The 27,370-nt window shown below is 45.3% G+C and overlaps 1 pseudogene; it reads left to right on the plus strand.

The window, feature by feature from the left end:
• The first annotated feature begins 695 nt into the window (after window positions 1-695).
• Window positions 696-27,370, plus strand: part of LOC115642145 — a 33,036-nt pseudogene continuing 6,361 nt past the window's right edge.

The following is a 27,370-nucleotide window of genomic DNA, read 5'->3' on the forward strand; positions in this document are numbered from 1 at the left end:
CATTTCTGAAATGGCAGCCCACAGGGAAGGGGACTCCCAGCATGCACTGCAGTCTGCCTGTTTGTGCCCTGGCATGCTGGCAGCCACAATTCTCTATTAATTCTGCTGGTGGCTTAAGTGTTTGTGGTGAAAATTAGAGTTGCCTGAGATAGATTGGCACACTTATAGCCACTACTAAATTTCCATATAATTTGACACACACTTCACCATACTATGGATACTAAACAGAATTCTATAAACCAGTTTACAGTGACCAGTATGTCAGGTCTAGCATACTCTAAAATGAATATTATTTGTATAACACCATAGATGTGTACAATACTTTATTATACAGGTATAAAGAGATGCCCGGCCGCAAAGAGCTGGTCTGCGCAAGCTTACCTTTGTGTGGAGACCCACTGAAATTAATCAGTAATGGCATGGGGTAGGGTCTCCATCCATGCAAATCAATTGTGGGATCAGGGCTTAAGAGAAGAACAGGAAAAATCAACACAGGGATACGAAATAGCATCTCACAATTATTAGTTAGTGTTAGTTGATATATCTATATCTTTAAAATAGGGTTTTTAATTATTAGCAGATCAAACTGACACTTGTCTATTGTCAATGACAAACTTTCAGTGAGTTTTGAATTCAAAATATGTTACAGGATGTGTGTATATAAAAGTCCCAAGAATGGCACAAACTTTGTCAACATGAGCATATTTTGTAACATAGACAATAACATGTTTGTTCACTCTACAGCTAATTACAGGTTCCTAGTGTTTTTCTTCAACTGCCTCTTGACTTTTGGCTCTTACTTCTGCTTTGATATTCCCAGTGTCCTGCAGGAGCAATTTCAAGGGGTAAGTCACTAGGGCACAAGGGGAAAGATAAAACTTTTGCTAGGCCCCCTTGACTGCAGTCAAAGAGGAGACTGGGAAAGTGGTGTAGAAATTGAAAACCAGAGATTCCCAGTCACAAACAGGGAATTTAGAAAAGAACCTGAGAGATGTTCTGCTATGAAGAAGTCTAGTGCAGGGGTTCTCACAACATGCTAAGAAAGATGGATTCACTGTGTCCAGACAATGATATCTAGACAGCCCAGGAGAGGTGGTGACTTGTACAAAGCAAGTGCAAGCAGTTGGAGGAACAATTGTTGTTTGGTGACTTATGTACATGTTACAGGCTAATATCTTTCCCATGCTCAGTCACAATGTAGTGTAGGTTGTTAGTATTATATTTACAGGACCATAGATGTTCACGGTCTCTGTTGTAGATTTTATAATCTAAATTGGATTGAAAGAATAGGGATGTTTAATTAAAAATTACCTAAATCAATTACATCAAGCCGTTGTAGTGACTGCAAGTGGGTCTATGATTAAACTGAGAAGTAAAACAAATAATGCGCCTAACTGATATAAGTAAAGCCCTTTATTCTCTAGGGTTCATACTACTACTATCTCCACCTTGTTCACTGCACCAAGCCTCTCCTTTATTAAAAAAATGAATTATCTGTATTGCAGAGTACATTTTCCTCCATAGAGCACTGGGTGCTGTTGTGTGCATTATTTTGTTGTAGACCAAGATCTGAGATGCTTACTTGGAGCTCTTGATTGTGCCACTGTGTGATGTTCCCTTCTGGTGTTATCTGAACCGGTGATCTGCTAGGTCACTCCAATCCCCGATTCTGGGAGCCAGCCTTACCCTGCCCTGCTGTGAGAACCCCCACTTCTGGGCTGTTCACGCACAGCCTCTGGCATGTAAGCTGCTCCTTGGATTGTGGAACTGAGGGCCTGGCTACACTTGCAAGTTAAAGCGCATTAAAGCAGCCCCATGCGCTCTAACTCACGATGCATCCACACTGGCAAGGCACGTAGAGCGCTCTGACTCCGTGGCTAGAGCGCTTCTGGTAATTCACCTCAGCAAGTGGAATAACATTTGATGTGCCCCCGCTGGAATGCCGCAGCACCATTGTGGACACCCTGGTCTGTTAATGCTCTCTGATCAGCCTCCAGAAGTGTCCCACAATTCCTGTTCTAGCCACTCTGGTCATCACTCTGAACTCTACTGCCCTGCCCTCAGGTAACCAACTATCAGACCTGCCCTTTAAATTCTCTGGGAATTTTGAAAATCCCCTTCCTGTTTGCTCGGCCAATCTTTCCAGGTGACTATTTCTCCACATGCCAGGTGATCCCCAGGATGGAGCAGTGGCGAGGTGCTGGACCTCATCAGTGTTTGAGGAGAAGAAGCTGTCCAGTCCCAGCTGCACTCCAGCCGTAGGAATTACGATACCTTCGGGCAGATATCAAGGGACGTGATGGAAAGGGGCCATGACCGGGATCAGGGTTAAAGTGAAGGAGCTGCGGAGTGCCTTCTGCAAAATCTGCAAGGCAAACTGCCGCTCCAGTGGTGCCCTTGCAACCTGCCGTTCCTACAAAGAGCTGGACGTGATACTTGAGGGCGACCCGACCTCCTCTCCGAGTACCACCATGGACACTTCAGAACCCAGTTGAACAAGGCAGGAGGAGGAGAAGGAAAGCAGGAGCGAGGGTGCTGAAGAGGAGAAAGACACCCTGGCATCCCTAGATGCATGCAGCCAGGAGCTGTTCTTAAGCCAAGAGGAAGGTAGCCAATCGCGGCGGCCAGCATTTGGAGAAGGACAGACACCAGAGGAGGTGTCCAGTAAGCAGCTTTTATTTTGGGAAGGTAGTTATTTGGTGCAGACTCTTGGGGTGAGGAGTGTTTGGGCTGCATGCATGCCTAGATGCAGAATAGGGCCTTGATGTGCTCGCTTATATTGCAGTAATGAGCCTCAGTGATCTCTTCAGAGGTCTCATCCAGAACTTGGGCAATGCGCTTGCGCAGGTTTCTTGGGAGAGCCACTGTGGTCCTTGTCCCAATCAGGCTAACATGTCCGTGCCACTGTGCCATGAAGGGTGGGGGACCATTGCTTCACACAGGCAAGCTGCATATGGGCCCGGGCGGAAGCTGCATTGCAATAGAAGACCCTCCCTTGCTTCCCAGGTCACCCTCAGCAGCAAGATATCTTTGAGGACAAACTCCTGTGGAAAATGTGGGGACAGTGTTCAGTATAGGGACCTCCTGCAGCTGTTGACTCTCCCCAAGGAACAGAAACCCAGAGGACAGTACAGCCGTGAAACAAGCAGTCCCCCTTGACCTCATGCTTACTCACCATTTTCGGGCTCCCGTGGGTTATGTCCGCTCACTTTGGGACAGGCTAACTATGCTATTGTGTAGACTGTGCTTGCCCTTAAGTATGGGGCTCCCGTGGGTTATATCTGCTCACTTTGGGACAAGCTAACTATACTATTGTGTAGACTGTGCTTGCCCTTAAGTACGGGGGAGTCATTGTTCTGTCTGGTGTGAACAATGCTGCCTCTGTTAAGTGTTGCATTTTACCTTTACAGATGCAACCGTAAGATCTCAGCAATCCATGTTATCACCGGCCAAAAGACTCTAAAGAATTAGGAAGAGGCCACATAGAAGCAAAGAAGACATGCTGCACAAAGTAATGCAGCAGCCCCTTAACAAGAATCTAAAAGCACAGGAGTGGAGGGAGAGTGAAAGGAGGATCCGCCAGCAGAATGAGGAGTGCCAGCAGCAAAGCATGGATCGGCTGATAAGCATCATGGAGCACCAAGCGGACTTGATTCAGGCACTTGTAGCCATGCAGGTGGAGCACTACCGCACCCGCACCCCCCCATCCCAAAACTCTTTCCCTTGTGCCCCCATGTCACCTCCAACCCACTTTCCCCAACCAGCTGCCTCCAATACTTGTAGCTTCACCACCCAGGCCTGAAAACTATGACCCTTACCCATTGCACTCAACCCCCATCACCATGCAGTATAGCTGTCCTGAAGTACAGCACTCATTGGACAGCACTCCAGACAGGAAGGCTGAGTATGATAACAGGACATACACAAATCTGTGATTGTACCGTTCCCCACCCCACCTCATTGCCCTTTCTGTTTCCCAAGTATTTGTTTCTTTTCAATAAATGGATTTTTTTGGCTTTGAAAACATTCTTTATTATTGCATAAAGTTAAAGATACCTTAGCCCAGGAAAGCAACAGGCACTGCAAGTCAGCATAGCAAACACAGATTCCTACTAACATGGAACCACTGCACTTCACTCCCATGCAGGGCACGAAACACTACTCATGGTTTTCAGCCTGAAATTGCTCCCTCAAGGCATCCCTAATCCTTGCAGCCCCGCGCTGGGCCCCTCTAATAGCCCTGCTCGCTGGCTGTTCAAATGCAACCTCCAGGTGTTGAACCTCCAAGTTCCATGCCGGAGTGAGTCTTTCACCCTTCCCTTCACAAATGTTATGAAGGGTACAGCGCATGGATATAACTGCGGGGATGCTGTCATTGGCCGGGTCCAGCTTCCCATACAGAGAGCGCCCTTTAAATGGCCAAAAGCACACTCCACAATCATTCTGCACCAGCTCAGCCTATTGTTGAACCGCTCCTTGCTGCTGTCAAGGCTCCCAGTATAGGGCTTCATGAGCCATGGCATTAAAAGGTAAGCGGGGTCTCCAAGGATAACGGGCATTTTGACTTCACTTACAGTGATCTTCTGGTCTGGAAAAAAAGTCCCTGCCTGCAGCTTCCTGAAGAGACCAGTGTTCCGAAAGATGCATGCATCATGCACCTTTCTGGGCCAGACTGCGTTAATGTCAATGAAACATCGACAGTGATTCACAAGCGCCTGAAGAACCAAAAAGAAATACTCCTTCCAATTAATATACTCAGAGGCTAGGTGGGCTGGTGTCAGAATTGGAATATGCATCCCATCTATAACCCCTTCGCAGTTAGGGAAACCCATTTGTGCAAAACCAGCCACGTCATGCACGTTACCCAGAGTCACGGTTCTTCTGAGCAGGATGCGATTAATGACCCTGCAAACTTGTATCAACACTATTCCAGCAGTCGAATTTCCCACTCCAAACTGGTCAGCGACTATTCGGTAACTGTTTGGAGTTGCCAGCTTCCAGATTGCAATAGCCACTCGCTTCTCCTCCATCAGGGCAGCTCTCAATCTCATGCCCTTGCACTGCAGGATGGGGATGAGCTCCTCACACAGTCCCATGAAAGTGGCTTTTCTCATACGAAAGTTCTGCAGCCACTGCTAGTCATCCCAGACTTTGAGGACAATGTGATCCCACCACTCAGTGCTTGTTTCCCAAGCCCAAAAGCAGTGTTCCACGGTGGAGCGCATGTCTGTGAATGCCACAAGCACTCTCATGTTGTATGCGTTACTTGAGTCGATATCATTGTCAGTCCTCACTGTCAGTTTGGATCTTAAGCAGTAACTTGACTGACAAATGTGATGTGTTGGTGAGACTCGTCAGCATATTCCTCAGCAGTTCAGTCTCCATTCCTGTAGACCGAAAGGGAAGACAGAGCGCCCCATACAAAAAAATGTCGAAAGATGGTGCCAAATGTGGATGGAAGCACAGGGATTGTTGGATGCGAAGCGATGCATCATGGGGCATTGGGACAGGACCCAGAATGCCCTGCACCCCCCATCCCCTTCCCACAAGCCACAGCGCCAGAATGGGAAGAGGTGCTCTGTGGCATAGCTGCCCATAATGCACTTCTCCCAATGCCCCTGCAAGTGCCGTAAATGTGGCCATGCCAGCGCACTTGCAGCTATCAGTGTGGACAGACTGCAGCGCTTTCCCTACTGTGCTCTCCAAAGGCTAGTTTAACTCAAATCATTCTACATCTGCAAGTGTAGCCATGCCCTTAATGACACTAGCTAATATCTCTGATCCCAGACACAATCCTAGGAACCTCCGTCTTGCAGTGTTCAGTTATGCCCGCTGGACACTGCAAGCTTATATGAGTTTGTCAATTGAACAAAGAAACTGATATGCCCTAGGCTTGTTATCCCAAGGGAAGTCTCTGATATGCTTTAAACCAAACACACTGCTTGAGGTAGAACAAACAAACATATTTATTAACTACAAAGATAGATTTTAAGTGATTATAAGTCAAAACACAAGAAGTCAAAGATTTGGTCAAATGAAATAAAAGCAAAATGCATTCTAAACTGATCTTAACACTTTCAGAGCCCCTGCAAACTTAGATGCCTTTCACCACAGGCTGGCTAGTTGCTCTTCCGCCAGGCTCACCCCTTTGATCAGCGCTTCAGTTGCTTGGTGTGGTATCTGTAGATGTAGGTGGAAGAGAGAGAGAGCGAGCATGGCAAACGTCTCTCCCTTTAATCATGTCTTTCTTCCCTCTTGGCTTTGCCTCCCCCCCGCTTTCAGAGTCTGGTGAGCATTACCTCATTGTAGTCTCAAACTGACCAAAGGAATGGGGGTGACTCACTCAAGAATCCAACAGATCCTTTTTTCCTGCCTCGGCCAGTGTGCTTTGTTCCTATGAGGCTGTGCTGGGTTTGTCCCATACATGCCCTGATGAGGTGTGAACTGCCCCTCTGCTCTTGGAGAGATTTTACCTGGGCTTATTTTAAGCCAGGAGGATACATTTTCAGCCTCGTACCTCCATACATGAAATTATAACCTATAACATTACTGTAACAATTATTATAACATCACTGTGACAACAATTCTCAGGGCATCATGAGCCTTCTGAAGACACCCAACATGACAAACTTTGCATTGGATACCACACAATCATTTTACCAGGATGAACATGGGAGTGCTGGGTGTTTCCCTGAGGTGTGGAGTGTCACACACTGACTGTCAGGGATCCTAGAAATCCATTTGTCAAGGAAAAACACGGAATTTGCATTTTTATAGAGAATCTTTAGTTTTTACATTTTGTGAAAAAAGAACAACATATACAGTGGAATCCTGATTATCCAATCTAACTGGGAGCAGGGCCAGGTTGGGTAATAAAATTCAGTAAATCAGGCGAATGGGCGGGGCCTGGTCTGCCAGCTTAAAAATTGTAAATATATCAATAAACATTGTGTTCTACTGATACCTATACATATATTATGGTTAAGCAAACTTAAGTTCAGCATTTCATTTTAATCGTGGAAAAAATGGATTTTTATGGGCTTTTTTAATCAGATAATTTTTTTTTTTATCATAGAAAACTAGGATCCCTGCTGATCATTACTGCTGAAGGATTATGTTCAGTCTCTGGCAAAGGGATGAGTTTACTCATGTGCATCCTCTGCTAGTAGATCCAAGACATGTGATTGGCTAAAGTTCACTGTCCTTCCTAGATTATGGAGCTGGACCTATGACTTTTAGAAGGCCTGCAAGAAATTCTTATACACTCAGATAATAAAGACTTCTGAAGAGACCCCAAACTAAGATGGGTTCAGAGAAGGAGAGTGTGCACCATTGCTACTGTTTTGTGGTGATGCCATTGAACTATGATTTAGGAGATCTGGTTCCAATTCCTTATAAAAGTTTTTCTAGCAGGGAGCTGGAATGAGGTCTCATTACTGAGGCTTCATTAGTTTTATAAAAGCTGCTGTAGAACACTTCTCTGTACCTTTATTTAGTGTCAGATCATTAAAAATTAAGCTACAGCCGATTACAATACACAGACCAAGTGCATTTTGCAATGCAGTATCCTTGCCTTTCTCTCTGATTCAAATCTCAGTGGTGTATATAGAAGAGGTGCTGAGACCCCACAGCTCCTATCAAAGTCATGTGCCAATATATATTTATACCTGTATCTGTAATTATCACTCCATGCATCTGAAGAAGTGGGTTTTTTACCCCTGATAGCTTATGCCAAAATAAATCTGCTGGTCTTTAAGGTGCCACTGGACTCCTTGTTGTTTTTGTGGATACAGACTAACAGGGCTACCCCTCTGATATTTGGTATCAAAGTCTATGAATGTCAAACCACAGTAATTTCCAATGGGTTTCCCAGTTGCCAGTGGGAAACAGGTTCTGCTGTAGTCTCTTATGATCCCTTGTATATTGTTTCAGCTCCTTTGTCACTCAGAACATTTTAATTACTATCGTATCCTCAAGATGGATGCTGTGCACACAAGGCCACTGAAAATCTTTGAATTCCTTCTATCAGGTTGGGAAGTAAGTGGTGGAGATGAGTCTAGAAAAGAAGTCAAAACCAGGCTCTTGTACCTATTGAGGCCCACCACCCAAAAAGAAGGTTTGGCTAATTATTGTGTAATCCAAATTAGACCTCTATTACTGTTGGAATACAGACTTTTTATGTCAACTTGTTACACAGAACCTAACCTGCCCCAATGGAACCCAGCATAATGGCACTAGACATAATGGCACATTGGCCTGCATGGAAGGTCTGAGGATGATGCCTGCACAGTACAACCTGCTGTATGCAATCTATGCTTGGGCATGAGTCACTTTTCTTCTGTTTAGGGGAGGCATCATGTGCACTGGTCATAGGATGTACAGGGAGTAAAACCAAACGTTTGTGGTATTCTCCGTAGGAATGCGCTGGTGGTGATTCTGGCTGGATTCCTGATTGATAAACTGGGAAATCACTGTAAGTCCCAATTATTTCATTATAACTGATCTTTCTTCTTGCACAGAAGTGACCTTTCCAGCTACTCCTTCAATGGAAAGAGATATTGCTTCCCAACACAAGAATCACCTTTTCAGTAAGGTCCTGCAGCATGAAACAGTGTGGGCAACAAACAGAGCAAACCAAGGAAGGTACTTCCTTCTGGTGTGAAGAGAAGATGAGTGTAACAAAGGCTGCTCCATAGAATTACAAGCATAATGGATCTCTGCTGTAAACTTGCCCACTTCCCCCTTTGGCCTGATTGTAGATCACTAGAATTTAGTATAACACACAACAGTTGAGTAAACATTGTTTTAATCTCCTGACACGCAATAAAAGGAAGACAGGTAAGTTCAGAGCTGGCAGTTGATGTGACTGTCTGATGTGACTGTCCTGTATTCTTCTTTTCTACATGGCCTTGTATTTGGTATCTTTCATCATAGTACCTAAGCTCCATAACACAGTAAAGAATGCAGTCCTGGCCATTCCCTGTAGGGCTGGTCAGCATTCTTGTCTCTGTTTTTGCAGATGAGGACACTGGCACAGAGGTGAAGTTACTTGGCCAACATCAAAGAGTCAATGGCAAAGCTTGGAGTAAGACTCAGGGGTATCAAGTTTATAGGCTTGTGGTTGAGCCACTTAACATTCCTCTGCCTCAGTTTTCCCATGTATAAGGCACACCATTATATTTCTCTCCTCTGCAAAGTGACCTAAGATCCTTCAATGAAAGGGGCTATATAGTAGTAAAATAATATGTCATAGAGTCAATTTGATGGGAGATCCAGGGATTTACCTGTCCTGGGATAAAAATTCAGAGCTCCTTTCCTATTGCACAGTAATTTTCTCTTTCTTTCTTTCTTTATTTTATTTTATTTATCCATTGCCTTTATTTCAATGTGTCCCTGTGTTTTTCTGTCTCCCTCCCTAGTTGGTGTTTTTCTTTTCTCTTTCCTGACTGTCTTGGGATCGTCCATCTTCGCTCTGGGCTCTCACTTCAAGGGAACTCTGTACCTTCTGCTGCTGATGCTGACGGGAACGGCTGCTGTTTGGATCTGGGAATGGGTCACTTACCAGTAAGGAATCTGAGAACTCCTGCCCTGGTTAGACCCCAACAACTGGAGGACAATCCCTGGGCCTTTGTTCCTACAGTCAGACCTTCACCTGCTCTGTGCATCAGGAACCAGGCCTGAGTGGTGATGGATGAGGACAGAATATTTGGTCTGCCTGCTGGGAGTGTAGAACTTTCATCTGCCCTTCTAATATTAAGATCCACAATTTTAACCAGCTTTTGCCCTCTCCTGGGAGAAGCAGCTGCAATACTCACACTACAGCCTGGCTTTTCGGAAGCCACTCGACTTCCCCCCCTGTTGCGGCAGTGGTAAGGGCTATCCCAAAGGGGTGCTAATCTGACACACTGTATCTCTACCTCAGATATCCAAGCGTCTTTGACTCTGATCCCATCTGGCCCACCGAGCATGAATTGGGAAATTGCCCCAGGTATGTGTGTTTAATGCTCTAGGCTCGGTTTCTGTGCATCTGTTAACATAGCCCTTTCTCATCTGTTCCCACCCCCTCCAAGTTGTGCAGAATCGCATCACTGCCTTCTGGTTCAAGGAGAAGGAACTGGCCTTGGCATTTGGACTGACCCTCTCCTTCTCCCGGCTTGGGAGTGTCCTCAACTTCTTCACCCAGCAGTTTGAGACCCACTTTAGTATCCAGTGGACACTCTGGGGAGGTGAGCTTTTCCTTCTGGCTTCTGCTCACTTGCCTCTAGGCCTAAGACGAAGCAGCCAAGCGATACTGTCTAACTCTGGTAAAGAATATGCATAGGAAAGAGAGTGAACCTGGTGTGTAGCAAGTGGGCTGTGTGTCTTCCAGAGAGCATTCTCTTGCTCTCCTTCCTGGCTTGAGGAAACAATAGAAGATGCTTCATTGCTGGCTGAAGTTTCCTTCTAAAACTGTTGCATTTGCCGCTAGCTTTGTTTGCAGCCTTTCTGTGACTTTAGAACACTTGCAGGCATGTGTGAACAGTATTGTGTGTGAATGTATACTCTCATTGAATCAATGGAGTAAAACTGAATTACTTGTGTGTGTACACACACGCTGCCATATTCTGGGTTGGCAATTCACTCTGACCAATTCCCACTGAGTCGATAATAGTTTTGCCTGTAGACATACTTTAACATGGGTCAAATTCTGAGTATTTATAGATTTAGGACCTCTCCTCAAGAAAGCATGTATCTGTGCGTGCATGCGCGCGTATGTACAGGGGGTGCGGGATTTTCGCTTCCCTGTTTTTGGTGTAGTTCTGCTCTGGCTTCCATGTTGCTTGACAGTTTTTTCCTTTTTACACTGACAAATGGAATCCCTGTGTAGCAGACACTATGATGTAGGGTCATAATATTGCCTATATGATGATGGTGCCTGGGTATTATGGTGGTGGGTGTGTTAAAAATGCCTTGGAGGAGATGGTAAAGGGAATCACTGTGTTTGTACTTTGTGTGGGGTCTCTTGGAGATGGGGAGTGTAGGATAAATAGACTTACCAAGTAACAAATCAGTGAATGTTGTACCAGTCTTATTCAAGGATGTGATTCCAGCCGAGAGGGAAGTATGAGAAAAATCCTGCCCCTCTACCTTACTAAGATGTTCTCTCAACCAGCTCTGCTTTAACAGATTCCCCTCCAGATCTTTGCTGTGTATTTGGGTGATCATTTTCAATTGCAGCAGCATCGGAACAACTTGAGTAACCTACATGTGGAGGGTTAAATACACCAATGCTAAGCAAAAGCACATCTGAACAGGCTTTTCAAGTGAACTTTGCTCGATTTTTTCAAAAGGATTCAGATAGAAAACTAGTCTGATTTGCAATAGTCACTTGGGGGCAAATTCACTGCTGGTATAACCCAGCGTAACTCCACTGACTTCTTTCTGAGTTGTACCTGTTTACACCAAGGCTCAATGTGACCTTCCTTATCTGCAGTTACTCTACAAATGTGAAGCAGACCTACAAGTATGGGAGTTGTTTTTCTCCCCTCTGTCTTCTGGAGACAGGCTGGGTGATCTCCTGGTCCCATGGACATTGGGGGTTTCTTTAGCCATTTTCAATAACCAGAACTATTTTAATCCTCAGCTGGGGGAGGAAGGTGCCAATAAGCAGAAATATTAATACTAAAGCATAGAATCATAGAAGATTAAGGTAGGAAGAGACCTCAGGAGGTCATCTAGTCCAACCCCCTGCTCAAAGCAGGACCAACCCCAACTAAATCATCCCAGCCAAGACTTTGTCAAACCGGGCCTTAAAAACCGCTAAGAATGGAGATTCTACCACCTCCCCAGGTAACCCATTCCAGTACTTCACCATCCTTGTAGTGAAATAGTGTTTCCTAATATCCTAAACCTCCCCCACTGCAACTTGAGAAGATTGCTCCTTGTTCCGTCATCTGCCATCACTGAGTATAGCCAAGCTCCATTCTCTTTGGAACCCTACTTCAGGTAGTGGAAGGCTGCTATCAAATCCCCCCCTCACTCTTCTGTTCTGCAGACTAAACAGACACAGTTGCCTCAGCCTCTCCTCATAAGTCATGTGCCCCAGCCCCCTGATCATTTTTGTTGCCCTCTGCTGGACCCTTTCCAATTTGTCTACATCCTTTCTGTAGTGGGGGGCCCAAAACTGGACGCAGTACTCCACGTGCTGAATAGAGGGGAATAATCATTCCCTCGATCTGCTGGCAGTGCTCCTACTAATGCAGCCCAATATGCCATTAGCCTTCTTGGCAACAAGGGCACACTGCTGACTCATATCCAGCTTCTCATCCACTGTAATCCACAGGTTCTTTTCTGCAGAACTGCTGCTTAGCCAGTCAGTCCCCAGTCTGTAGCAGTGCATGGGGTCCTTGTTGAACCTCATCAAATTTATTTTGGCCCAATCCCCCAATTTGTCTAGGTCAGTCTGAACCCTATGCCTACCTTCCAGCATATCTGCCTCTTCCCCCAGCTTAGTGTCATCTGCAAACTTGCTGAGGGTGCAATCAGGGCCGTCCTTAGGATTTATGCTGCCCTAGGCGGGATTATTAAACTGGTGCTCCTGTGCCTGTCTTGCTCTTAGCAACACAAACATAAGCTTACAGTATTGGAAAACTTGCCACAGGCATGTTACTAAAACCAGTTTAACTTAATTAAGCACACTGTAATACTGATGAACAAACACTAAAAAGTAGCACTATAGAAAAAATTCTGATTTGACAGAATGATGTAAATATATTTTTTTAAATTTGTCAACATTTTATTGGAAATTTATATGAAGAAGTATTGAAACAAGGATTAGTTTTTAATTAAAAGCAATCTTTCTGGCTTTTTTGGCTGCAAAATCAGTAATAATGTCATCGTATGACAAAGACAAAGTGATGTCTTGTTCAATTGTAAGAATAGCAAGACCAGTCAAGGTTCCTGACTCATTGTAGAGTGCAGATAGTTTTTAATGAGCTTTAGTTTTGAGAAACTCTATTCTCCTGATGCTACTGTTACAGGAATTGTCAGTAGAATATGAGTGGCAAGTTTGCTGGTATGAATAAACTGTACAATGTCCATCACTGATTTTGCATGTGGCAACAACTCAGTTCTTCGTACAGTTCAAGTCCATTTAAATCAAAATGATCACCATGCTTCAGGAGGCTCTCTAGGTCAGGGATCCACAATGTGGTGCCCACGGGTGCCATGGCGCCCACAGGGGCTTCTCAGTGCACCCACATACTGGCCGGAGGACGAGCATCTGCAGAAATGTCGCCGAAATTTGGTGGCATTTTGGCGCCAAAGCCTCTGGATGACACTGCTTGCCGTCGAATTTCGGCAGCATTTCGGCGGATGCTCGTCCACCACCACCGTCCTTCGTCTGGTGCACGCCAGACGAAAAAGGTTGGTGACCACTGCTCTAGGTTCTTGCACTTTGTCATTAGTTGCTCTTGTTTTCCTATTTCGTTGAATTTAGTCCCACTCAGCCTGTTGCCAGCTGAGTGAATAGAACCCCAGGCCAACAGCGGATTGAGTGGCTCAGCCAGGGTCTCAGCCGCCGGCCTGCTCAGCCTGCTGCCAGCCTGGGGTTCCTTGGGGGTCTCCAGGCCAGCAGCGGGTGCTGAGTGGGGCTGGCAGCTGGGACCCTAAGTGGCAATGGGGCAGCAGCTGGAATCCCAGAGCAGCGGTGCGCTGAGCCATTCAGCCCACCACTGCGTGTCATCAAAAATCAGCTCATGTGCCACCTTTGGCACATGTGCCGTAGGTTGCCGACCCCTGCTCTATACACTAGTAAGGAGATGAGCATATTACAGTTGTTGGAGGGCTCTATTTAGCAGCAAAAGGGCTATAGGAAAGTCAGTCAACATTTTTTGTTTCTCTGATGAAAACTGGCCCACTCCCTTCCCCATTCCAAAATTGTCACAAATAATTGTCAACAACTTAATTTTCTGTTTTTGGCTAAGATATTGATTTTTTTAATATATATATATATTATATATATATATATATATATATATATATATATATATATATATATATATATATATATAATATATATATATATATATAATATATATATAAATTGAATTCAGGATTCTTAGCAAGCATTTTTAGCAAACAAATTTGCTCAATGACAATCAAAATGGCAACACAGTACTGCTTTCATGCTTGGCTCACCCTCCCAGCCTGCTGGTTCAACAGCTGCAGTAGAAGAGGAGAGTGGAAAACTGCAGGACCCCAAAATCCACATCTTGGGGTGCAGAGCAGCAACAGCAAATCCTCAGGTCTGATCACACACCAATGGGCACCACTGCCAGCTCAACAGACCATGGTGAAGTTAGCACAGCATCTGATCTCAGGGACGGGGCACCCATGGAGCCACAGCAGCTCATCCTGCCCTGTGCAGCTCCCCCTGGATGAGATGGATCACTGCCAGTCCGGGGGAGAGATGCACTCCCCAGCTATGGTGACCAGATCCAGATGTCCTGATTTTATAGGGCCAGTCTCGATATTTGGGGCTTTGTCTTATATAGGCACCAATTACCCCCACCTAGGGTGACCAGACAGCAAGTATGAAAAATCAGGATGGGAGGTGGGGTGCAATAGGAGCCTATATAAGAAAAAGACCCAACATATGGGACTGTCTCTATAAAAGTGGGACATCTGCTCACCCTACTGCAACCCCCTGTCCTGATTTTTTGCACATGCTATCTGGCTATCCCCAGCCCAGCCGTGTGTGACCATTCCAATCCTGGCTGCCTGCGAGGAAGTGAGTTACTTTCACTGTCATTCCTCAGCAAGTAGGCAGCCAGCCTCACCTCCCCCCCACAGCACCTCACCCAACACAGCCCTGACAGCCCTCACGCCAGGGGAAAGAGTCACACTCACAGGTGAGCATAGGCAGCAAGTTTGTATAATTTTTGGTGGTGCCCAAAATGGTGGTGCCCACCCCCCTTCCCCCCTGCTGTCGCCCTGTAAGCCGATATAAAATGAAGCTACAATGCGTTGGCACCACAAGATTACAAGGGTCAATTAAAAGTGTAAACTCAGAAGCAGCACTTGCCTGCTTCAATATACAGTATTATACTTTGTTGCACTTGTGAAAAAGTGGGACTGTTCTTAATGTTTTCTCTGAATACTGTGTGGGTAACTCAGTTTCCCCTGCTAGAGGAGGGAGTGTCAGTTTGGAGCTGGCTGGGGAAATGGGGAGAGGCCCAGAACTTGGGTCTAGGCTCTCCACCCTCCAAGATGGACCTGACGGAGGGGTCCTGTTTTCTGTACCTACACGTTTTGTTTTAGACTGTGATCCTGTCATCTAATAAACCTTCTGTTTTACTGGCTGGCTGACAGTCACATCTGACTGCAGAGTTGGGATGCAGGGACCTCTGGTTGCCCCAGGACCTCCCTGGACAGACTTGCTGCGGAAAGGGCACAGTGTGGAAGGGCATGCTGAATGCTCTGAGGTCAGACCCAGGAAGGTGTAAGCGTCTTGCTCTGGAGACAGTATGCTCAGAGAGAGGAGGCTCCCCCAGAGTCCTGACTGGCTTTGTATGGAGTAGTTCCAAAGCATCCCAGCATCCCCTTCCACACCATGCGCTTCCCAGAAGTCCGCACAGGCACTAACACTCCCTCCTCTGGCCTTTGTCTCTTTTCCAGGCATTAGGAGGCCACCTGATCTCTTTGTTCTCCAACACCTTCAGTTGGCACCTTGAAGGAGAGCGACCCAGGCCATCAGTTGCCAGGAGACAGGGTTTCAGCCATTCTCTGTGCAAACGGCATCACACTGGCACTCTAGGGCTCTACAACAATCACACATCCTTATCCCACCATCTAGATCCTTGAGAAATGCATAGGGGAAACTGAGGCACCCACACAGTATTCAGAGAAAACATTAAGAACATTCCCACTTTGTAACACCTGTATACTTTAAAGGGTGTAAAATAATCAAGTATTGTGCTAAACACAATGATACTCCAGACTGACTACCAAATTTAAGTTGCACGTTTTTCCCCTCAAGTGAGGGCTCTGGGATGGGGGTAGGGATGAGGGGTTCACACTGCAGCAGAGTGCTCAGGGTTGGGGTGCTGGGGGCGCAGGCTCTGGGGTGGGGCAGGGCTCGGGATAAGGAACTTGGGATGCAGACAGGCTGCCCAGGGCTGGGGCCAGAGAGGACTCTGCCCCCTCCTTACTGGCAGAAGCAAGCTCCAGGGAAGGGACCCCTCCCCTCTCTCCTGCCCCCCACCCGCAGCACACTCACTCTGCACCACAGTCACTGCACATGCTCCTAGTGACTCTCTCAGGTCCAGAAAGCCCACTCGCCTCCCCTATGATGGGTACCAGGGCGGGGGGGTTGCCATCATGTGTGGCCTCCCCACCCCTGCTGCTGCCACTGAGTGCTGGGGGAGTGGGGGAGAGAGCTCCCAAGCATGTGTGTGCCTCCTTCCCCCTCCTTTCTCCCTGTTCCCCTCCCCTAGTGCTCCAAGAGGCTGCCTGCCAATGATCTCTATAGCCTTAGGCAAAAGCAGCCCAAACAAGGGAGAGAGGCACTGGCTGTTTTCTTTCAGGCAGGGAAGTTCCGAGGTGGGGGCAGAGGAGAAACCCAGCTCCAAATATTGGTGGAGCACAGCCCCCAGCCTTGAATATTCCTGGTGCTTGAGCACCTTGAGCCCCTATAAGCTGCCACCCCTGCAGGTGAGTTCCTTCCCCTACCCCTTCCCAGAGACTTCCCAGCAGCCAATCTCCTCCCTCAGACTGTGCTGCATTCGGCTCTCTCTAGGACCCAGCAGCCCTGCTCTTACATTCTCCACTGCTTCCCCTCTGTCTGGGCTCCTGGCAGAGAGGTGCCCCCAGACCTTTTGGTGCCCTAGGCGGCTGCCTATTCTGCCTATGGCTAAGGACGGCCCTGGGTGCAATCCATCCCATCATCCAGATCATTAATAAAGCTGTTGAACAAAACCGGCCCCAGGACTGACCCCTGGGGATCACTCCACTTAATAGCTGCCAGCTAGACATTGAGCCGTTGATCACTACCCGTTGAGTCTGACAGTCTAGCCAACTTTCTATCCACCTTATAGTCCATTAATCCAGTCCATACTACTTTAACTTGCTGGCACAAATATTGTGGGAGACCGTATCAAAAGCTTTGCTAAAGTCAAGATAAATCACGTCCCCCGCTTTCCCCATATCCACAGAGCCAGTTATCTCATCATAGAAGGCAATCAGATCTTATTATATTATCAGATCTTATTATAAAATCAGTGAAAACTTGGCCTTACAATGTTTGCAACCCAAACTTTTCAGCCTTGTGCTGATCCATACATTGTAAAGGATCCAACTTGTGGCTCAGTAGAGAAGTGCTAGTCATGTTGTAAGAGAGAAGCCAGGAAGATGAATCATGCAGAGGGCTCTGTCATTCAGCTCTCCTTGCTCCAGGGAAGTCCTAAAATCTCTTCTGTGTTTGCAGGTACCCTGCTCTGTATGTTGGGTTTTATTTCTGCCATCACAGTCAGCATGCTGGACAAAGTGGGCATGAAGCAGCTTGGCTTGGATAGGGTTATCCAGCAAGAGTCCAAGAAAGTGGTATGTGGAATACAGACCGCCTTTTCCTCCAGAGCCTTGAGGTTCTGGCATGGGCTAACTGAATTTTGTTGTCTCTGCTGAGTTTATTTTGTGACTGAAGTTTTCAATAGCGGTAGCTGATCTTGGCCAGAAGAGGGAGCCAATGCCACTTGTCCAAGTTTTATATGGTAGTTCTTCATATAAGTCTCTTAGGCTTCTGCAGCTGCAAACAAGGGATCGTGAAAATTAAACTAAACAAAGAGAATAAATGTTGCCAGCCTATCAGAGACCAGAGCCAGCACTCTGAGCATGAGGGGTCAGCAAACATTCACCTGAGTTCATTGTGCAAGTTGCTTGTGAATACAGATGAGATTCTAGCCTCCTCTTGTGTGATTTACAGAGTTATCTGGTCAGAACTAGCCCATCTTCCTGCCAAGGCAGAACTAGTCTTTGTGCTACACTCTCCAAGAGTATGTCTATACTGCAATTAGATACCTGTGACTGGCCCATGCCAGCTGACTAGCCCAGCTGGGCTAAGGGCCTGTTTAATTGTGGTGTAGACGTTCAGGGCTCAGGCTGCAGCCTGAGCTCTGGGACCTTCCCAAATGTCAACACTGCAATTAAACATCCTGGTGAGCCCAAGTCAGCTGGCGTGGGCCAGTCATGAGGGTCTAATTGCAGTGTAGACATACCCCTTAGTGTCCCAAGTAACAGGGCTACCATTGCTTCAGGTCATCAGATCCATTAAACTTCAGAAGAATATACTCTGATGGAAGGTCTTAATGATAGTTTTCCATTCTTAATGTACTAGTTATATTCTGGTATTTCCCTTCATTAATAACTCCTAGTTGTACCTACATCCCTGCTGTGTTTCATCCCACGGTTTGCCTCTGGCAGCTGCTAGTTCTGCTCAGAAAAGTCTTCTGCTGCTACAGACTTTTATGAAGGGAAGGAAAAGCACTTGACCATACGGCCAGAGAAGGGTGGTGTGTGGGTATGGAGGGGCATAGCAAATGCTGGAACTCCCAGAGGCGAAAGAGTGACCTTTCAGACTCCAGTCACCAGCTGGCCCTTCTCATGGAATAGTAGAGGAAGAAGGTAACATCATTATGAAGTTGGAAGTAGTCTGTATCCTATTAATCTAGGGTTTTTTTCTCTTTACAGCGAGTTCAGGATGTCCGGCGACTGCCACTTTGCTACTGGCTCCTAGTCCTAACCATCATGTTCTTCTACAACAGGGTCTTCCCTTTTGTGGCAGATGCCAGGTACTGACCAGAAAGGTAGCATTGGCGCTGGTAACTGTTCCCAGCACTGGAGCTTCGGTACAGAGCTAACAGTGTCCATCTTCCTCTCCATTCAGCTAGCCTGGGAACCTCAGAGGAATGAGGAGCTTTCCAAACAGCTTGTTTACTGCTGCCTTTGTGAGCACAAAGCCAGAAAGGGATCAATGTCCCTCTCAAGCAAGGTGCTTAACATTTAGCTATAGAACTTCAGGGTCCTTTGATTCTTAATTCCCTTGTATGGTGTTATGCAGCCATCTCTGAAGATGATGCAAGACATGGGGATTTCCAGTCCAAAGCAACCTTAAAGGAACTTGGATTCTTCCAGAACTCCAAAGATTGGGGAAATTCCAAATGTGCTTTTCTACAAATTAATACTTCTCTCCTGACCTAGGTGGGACAATGGCAAAGAGGAAACCCATCTGACCAGCACCTGAAAGGCTCATGAAGTGCATCTAGATGTAACTGCCCAGCTTCTGGGGTCAGGGGATTTGTGCTGCATAAATCCATTCAAGTAAAACACTTACCGGAGTGGCAGTGTCAACAGAAGGAAGGTGCTGAGGGCTCTAGTGGGATCAGATTCATGACCACTGATGCTGTAAAGTGTTTCCTGGCTAACCAACTCAGAACCATTGCAGCCTTCCCAAGATGCATCCCAGGACTGCCACACATGTGAGCAGCTGCCTGGAAGGTGTCCGGCTAGCATCTTAAGATAAGGCATAGATTAAAACTGCTGTGCATGGCAGTTCCTACAGCACAGTGCCATTTCCAAAATGTTAGAACCTCAGTGGGAGGGAATGCAGTTAGAGTAGCAGACTAGGAGTTGAGACACCTGAGTTCTGCCTGCCCTGGCTCTGACACAGATTCTATATAACATTGGGGAAAGTGCTTCTCTGTCTGGTTTCCTCATTTTGCAAATGGCTATACTTCTACTTTTCTCACAGGCGGCTTGCAAACTTAACATTAGCAAACTGCTTTGAGATCTTGGGAGAAAAATGAAAAGGAGGGCTCTATATTTATAAATACAAACAAACAGCTCAGCAGTTTGGGATGGGGAGGGGTCCTTGCAGGCTTCATAGGTTCATAGACTTAAGGTCAGAAGGGACCATTATGGTCATCTAGTCTGACCTCCTTCACAATGCAGGCCACAGAATCTCACCCACCCACTCCTGTAACAAACTCCTAACCCAGGGGTAGGCAACCTATGGCACAGGTGCCAAAGGCGGAATGCGAGCTGGTTTTCAGTGGCACTCGCATTGCCCAGGTCCTGGCCACCGGTTCGGGGGGCTCTGTATTTTAATTTAATTTAAATGAAGCTTCTTAAACATTTTTAAAACTTTATTTACTTTACATACAACAATAGTTTAGTTATATATTATAGACTTATAGAAAGAGACCTTCTAAAAATGTTAAAATGTATTACTGGCACACGAAACCTTAAATCAGAGTGAATAAATGAAGACTCGGCACACCACTTCTGAAAGATTGCTGACCCTTGCCTTAACCTATGTCTGAGTTATTGAAGTCATCAAATCATGGTTTAAAGACCTCAAGGTGCAGAGAATCCCCCAGCAAGTGACCCGTGCCCCACACTGCAGAGGAAGGTGAAAAACCTCCAGGGCCTCTGCCAATCTGCCATGGAGGAAAATTCCTTCCCAACCTCAAATATGGCGATCAGTTAAACCCTGAGCATGTGGGCAAGACTCACCAGCCAGGAAAGAATTCTCTGTAGTAATTCAGATCCCATCCCCTCCAACATCCCATCACAGGCCATGGGGCATATTTACCTGCTAATAATCAAAGATGAATTAATTGCCAAAATGAGGCTATCCCATCATACCATCCCCTCCATAAACTTATCAAGCTTAGTCTTGAAGCCAGATATGTCTTTTGACCCCATTACTCCCCTTGGAAGGCTGTTCCAGAACTTCACTCCTCTAATGGTTAGAAACCTTCATCTAATTTCAAGTCTAAACTTCTTAATGTCCAGTTTGTATCCATTTGTTCTTGTGTCTACATTGGTACTAAGCTTAAATAATTCCTCTCCCTCCCTGATATTTATCCCTATGATATATTTATAGAAAGCAATCATATCTCCCCTCAACCTTCTTTTGGCTAGGCTAAACAAGCCAAGCTCTTTCAGTCTCCTTTCATAAGACAGGTTTTCCATTCCTCAGATCATCCTAGTAGCCCTTCTCTGTACCTGTTCCAGTTTGAATTCATCCTTCTCAAACATGGGAGACCAGAACTGCACACAGTATTCCAGATGAGGTCTCACCAGTGCTTTGTATAATGGTACTAACACCTCCTTATCTTTATTGAAAATACCTCGCCTGATGCATCCTGAAACCGCATTAGCTTTTTTAATGGCCATATCACATTGGCGGCTCAGAGTCATCCTGTGATCAACCAATACTCCAAGGTCCTTCTCCTCCTCTCTTACTTCCAACTGATGTGTCCCCAATTTATAACCAAAATTCTTGTTATTAATCCCTAAATGCATGACCTTGCACTTTTCACTATTAAATTTCATCCTATTACAATTACTCCAGTTTACAAGGTCATCCAGATCTTCCTGTATGATATCCCGGTACTTCTCTGTGTTAGCAATACCTCCCAGCTTTGTGTCATCCGCAAACTTTATTAGCACATTTCCACTTTTTGTGCCAAGGTCAGTAATAAAAAGATTAAATAAGATTGGTCCCAAAACCGATCCCTGAGGAACTCCACTAGTAACTTCCTTCCAGCCTGACAGTTCACCTTTCAGTATGACTCGTTGTAGTCTCCCCTTTAACCAGTTCCTTATCCACTTTTCAATTTTCATATTGATTCCCATCTTTTCCAATTTAATTAATAAATCCCCATGTGGTACTGTATCAAATGCCTTACTGAAATCGAGGTAAATTAGATCCACTGTGTTTCCTTTGTCTAAAAAATCTGTTACCTTCTCAAAGAAGGAGATCAGGTTGGTTTGGCGCTATCTACCTTTTGTAAAACCATGTTGTATTTTGTCCCAATTACCATTGACCTCAATGTCCTTAACTACTTTCTCCTTCAAACATTTTTCCAAGACCTTGCATACTACAGATGTCAAACTAACAGGCCTATTGTTACTCGGATCACTTTTTTTCCCTTTCTTAAAAATAGGAACGGTCTTAGCAATTCTCCAGTCATACGGTACAAGCCCTGAGTTTACTGATTCATTAAAAATTCTTGCTAATGGTCTTCATCCTGTAATATTCTTGGATGAAATTATCTGGACCCTCCAATTTCATCCCATTAAACTGTTTGAGTTTGGCTTCTACTTCGGATGTGGTAATATCTACCTCCATATCCTCATTCCCATTTGTCATCCTACCATTATCCCTAAGCTCCTCATTAGCCTCATTAAAGATTGAGGAAAAGTATTTGTTTAGCTATTGGGCCATGCCTAGATTATCCTTAACCTCCACTCCATCTTCAGTGTTTAATGGTCCCACTTCTTCTTTCTTTGTTTTCTTCTTATTTATATGGCTATAGAACCTTTTACTGTTGGTTTTAATACTCTTTGCAAGGTCCAACTCTACATGGCTTTTGGCCTTTCTCACTTTATCTCTACATGTTCTGACCTTAATAAGGTAGCTTTCCTTGCTAATCCCTCCCATCTTCCACTCTTTGTAGGCTTTCTTCTTTTTCTTAATCACCTCTCTGAGATGCTTGGTCATCCAGCTTGATCTACAACATCTGCCTATGAATTTTTTCCCCTTTCTTGCGATGCAGGCTTTTGATAGTTTCTGCAACTTTGACTTGAAGTAATTCCAGGCCTCCTCCACCTTTAGATCCACAAGTTCTTCAGTCCAATCCACTTCCCTAACTAATTTCCTTAATTCTTTAAAGTTAGACCTTTTGAAATCAAAAACCATAGTCCCAGATCTATTTTTGTTTATCCTTCCATCTAGTTTGAACTGAATTAGCTCATGATCACTCGAACCAAGGTTGTCCCCTACCACCATTTCTTCTATGAGGTCCTCATTACTCACCAAAACCAAATCTAAAATGGCATCCCCTCTTGTTGGTTCTTTAACTGCTTGGTGAAGAAATCCATCAGCTATCGCATCCAGAAAAATCTGAGCCCTATTATTATTACTAGCACTTGTCCTCCAGTCTATATCTGGGAAGTTAAAGTCTCCCATGATCGCACAATTCCCATTAGTGTTTACTTCATTAAAAACATTAAAGAGGTCTCTATCCATATCCAAATCGGATCCCAGCAGTCTGTAGCACACTCCAAGCACTATCTCAGGGGAGGCTCTAGTAGCTTTCTTTCCCAATGTGATTTTTGCCCAGACAGACTCTGGCTTATCCCTTCCATCACTTCTTATTTCTTTACAGTTTATCTCATCATTGATATACAATGCTACTCCATCACTTTTGCCTTTATTTCTGTCTTTCCTAAACAGCACATAGCCTTCAATACCTGTACTCCACTCAAGTCTACTGTTCAACCATGCTTCTGTTATCCCTATAATATCCGGTTTCACTTCCTGCACCACTAGCTCTAGTTCCTCCATTTTGTTACCTAGGCTCCTCGCATTGGTGTACAAACATCTTAATTCTTGCTGTTTGGCTTCACTCACATTCTTTACCCTATTAGGCACAGACATTCTATCACCAGTATCACCTATTAGACTGGTATCTACACTACCCTTCCTCCTTATGTCCATTCTTCTACCCACAGCTGTATCCTTTCTTACTTTGTTTTCTTCCCTCTCAGTGTTAAATTCCAGTGTGAAGATTATCTGGACATCTCCCAACCATGTCGCCCAGATTCCTAGTTTAAAGCTCTCTTAATCAGTTGTGCCAGCCTCCATCCTAGAAATCTATTTCCCTCCTTACTCAGGTGAAGTCCATCCCGAGAGAACAGTCCTCTGTCCATGAATGCTTCCCAATGGCCATACATCCCAAAGCCTTCCTTATAGCACCACTGCCTGAGCTATCTGTTGATCGCCATAATTTTGTCACACCTTTGTTGCTCTTCTCTAGGAACATACAGAATCCCACTGAAGATCACCTGAGTTTCGATTTCCTTAAGCGTCTTTCCCAGTTTGGCATAGTTTCCCTTGATACGTTCCAGCGAGAATCTAGCTGAATCATGTGTTCCCACATGAAGGACTATCAGCAGATTCTTTCCCGCTCCCGTTAGGATCCTTTTCAGCCTCAGGTCCACATCCCATATCTTAGCACCCGGCAGACAACACACCCTTCTGTTCTCTGGATCAGCTCTAGTTACAGGCCTATCTGTTCTTCTCAGTAAGGAGCCCCTAATCATGTAGACCTGCCTTTTCCTGGTGACAGCATGATTCTCTGGTCTATCCCTTGTTCCCTCTGGCTGCAAGTCCTCTCGATTTCTGTTGTCCCTTGCAATCCTCTGCAACCCATCCGGTATCCTCCAGGGGCTCATATTTTGTGTTGTCTCTATTGACTTTTCACCTCTTCCTGTAGGGCTAGCTGTTCTTCTCTTCTTTCTTGCCCTCTCACCTTCAGCGACCACCTGCTGTGCCCCTTCTTCATTTTCCAACTCTGCAAACCTGTTCCTGAGCTCTATTGTTCCTTCATTGGCCCGTCTTTTCCTCTGCCTGGTTCTCTTAGTCACATGCTTCCACTGTCCACTTTCCTCCCCCAGCAGTCTCCCCTCAGAATTCTTTGGTCCTGCTTCCATCTGCAAGTCTGAGCTTTTCCCTTCAGCCTCCTCATGTCTTTGCTCCATCATCCACTCGAACCCTCTTCAAAACTCGACCACAGTTTCCACCTGCATCTCTGGTTCTCGGATCTTTTCTTCCATCAGCTCTATCAGGCGGCACTTTATGCAGACAAAACTCTTTTCAGGTACCCCCTCCAGGATCATGTACATGCTGCAGCTTCCACATCCAGCCATCCTCATTGTATCTTTCACTGCTGCCTCTGTATCGGTCATAGCCTTCCCACCTAAAACCTGTTAGTCCAGGAAACACAAACCAAAGCAAACTACCACCACCTACAGCAAAACAAACCCCCAACAGGCACCAGAACACCGGCAGAACACCACCCCCTCCCTTCACTAGCCTGTCAATTCCTCTGCCTAGTCTCCCCCACAAACTCCCCCCTGTAAACTCCCACTGAAACTCCCCTATTTACAGCTCTGTTTGCTGGCTCCTGTGCCGCTGCAGAAATTAACAAAAAAGATCCTAATATTAGAACCCAGTGAAAGCAAAATGCACAGTACTTGGCTCTTTGGGGCTCTCCCATGACTCCTTGAAATGGGCTCTCTGGCCAGCTGTCATCTGCTTACCTTACCCAGAAATGGTCCCCATATGGCCTGATACCTGCACTGCTGTAGCCCCACATTCTGTCATGGAGCAATACTCCACACTGCCTCCGGAACAAAGAGTCATGTTTCAAATACCTCTTTTGGCAGATTAATTCCAGGCTTGTTTCCAAAACAAGAATCATGGCTCAGTGCCTTCCATGTCATTGATTATAGACTCATAGACTCATAGACTCTAGGACTGGAAGGGACCTCGAGAGGTCATCAAGTCCAGTCCTCTGTCCTCATGGCAGGACCAAATACTGTCTAGACCATCCCTAATAGACACTTATCTAACCTACTCTTAAATATCTCCAGAGATGGAGATTCCACAACCTCCCTAGGCAATTTATTCCTAACTACCCTGACAGTTAGGAACTTTTTCCTAATGTCCAACCTAAATCTCCCTTGCTGCAGTTTAAGCCCATTGCTTCTTGTTCTATCATTAGAGGCTAAGGTGAACAAGTTTTCTCCCTCCTCCTGATGACACCCTTTTAGATACCAGAAAACTGCTATCATGTCCCCTCTCAGTCTTCTCTTTTCCAAACGAAATAAACCCAATTCTTTCAGCCTTCCTTCATAGGTCATGTTCTCAAGACCTTTAATCATTCTTGTTGCTCTTCTCTGGACCCTCTCCAATTTCTCCACATCTTTCTTGAAATGTAGTGCCCAGAACTGGACACAATACTCCAGCTGAGGCCTAACTAGCACAGAGTAGAGCAGAAGAATGACTTCTCGTGTCTTGTTTACAACACAATTGTTAATGCATCCCAGAATCACGTTTGCTTTTCTTTTGCAACAGTATCACACTGTTGACTCATATTTAGCTTGTGGTCCACTATGACCCCTAGATCTCTTTCTGCCATACTCCTTCCTAGACAGTCTCTTCCCATTCTGTATGTGTGAAACTGATTGTTCCTTCCTAAGTGGAGCACTTTCCATTTGTTTTTATTGAACTTCATCCGGTTTACCTCAGACCATTTCTCCAATTTGTCCAGATCATTTTGAATTTTGGCCCTGTCCTCCAAAGCTGTTGCAATCCCTCCCAGTTTAGTATCATCTGCAAACTTAGTAAGCGTACTTTCTACGCCAACATCTAAGTCGTTGATGAAGATATTGAACAGAGCTGGTCCCAAAACAGACCCCTGTGGAACCCCACTTGTTATACCTTTCCAGCAGGATTGGGAGCCATTAATAACTACTCTCTGAGTACGGTTATTCAGCCAGTTATGCACCCACCTTATAGTAGCCCCATCTAAATTGTATTTGCCTAGTTTATCGATAAGGATATTTTGCAAGACCGTATCAAATGCCTTACTAAAGTCTAGGTATACCAGATCCACCACTTCTCCCTTATCCACAAGACTCGTTATCTTATCAAAGAAAGCTATCAGATTGGTTTGACACGATTTGTTCTTTACAAATCCATGCTGGCTATTCCCTATCACCTTACCACCTTCCAAGTGTTTGCAGATTATTTCTTTAATTACTTGCTCCATTATCTTCCCTGGCACAGAAGTTAAACTAACTGGTCTGTAGTTTCCTGGGTTGTTTTTATTTCCCTTTTTATAGATGGGCACTATATTTGCCCTTTTCCAGTCTTCTGGAATCTCTCCCGTCTCCTATGACTTTCCAGAGATAATAGCTAGAGGCTCAGATACCTCCTCTATTAACTCCTTGAGTATTCTAGGATGCATTTCATCAGGCCCTGGTGACTTGCAGGCATCTAACTTTTCTAAGTGATTCTTAACTTGCTCTTTTTTTATTTTATCTTATAAACCTACCCCATTCCCATTAGCATTCACTATGTTAGACATTCCTTCAGACTTCTCAGTGAAGACTGAAACAAAGAAGTCATTAAGCATCTCTGCCATTTCCAAGTTTCCTGTTACTGTTCCTCCCTCCTCACTGAGCAGTGGGCCTACCCTGTCCTTGGTCTTGGATCTATGGCAGTAAATCTGCAAGGACAGCATTTTTAATTATTTAATAATTCTAGTCACTTAAAAGTAACCAGTCAAAATCTAGGTGAGCAGAGGGTTTCCAGATAAATTAGTTTCTCAAAGCTGCTAAGCAGTGGCTGGCCACTAGAAATCTAGGGGCCCGACAAAGGATTTTAAAAACACTAGGTTTATGCCAGGTTTGTCCTCCATAATGTACAAAGAAGCTTGTTTTCCGCTGTAGCAATGTTTGGGCCTGTCTTCTCTGCTTT

Source organism: Gopherus evgoodei, unplaced genomic scaffold (genome assembly GCF_007399415.2).
Source record: "Gopherus evgoodei ecotype Sinaloan lineage unplaced genomic scaffold, rGopEvg1_v1.p scaffold_38_arrow_ctg1, whole genome shotgun sequence".
Taxonomy (NCBI): Eukaryota; Metazoa; Chordata; order Testudines; family Testudinidae; genus Gopherus; species Gopherus evgoodei.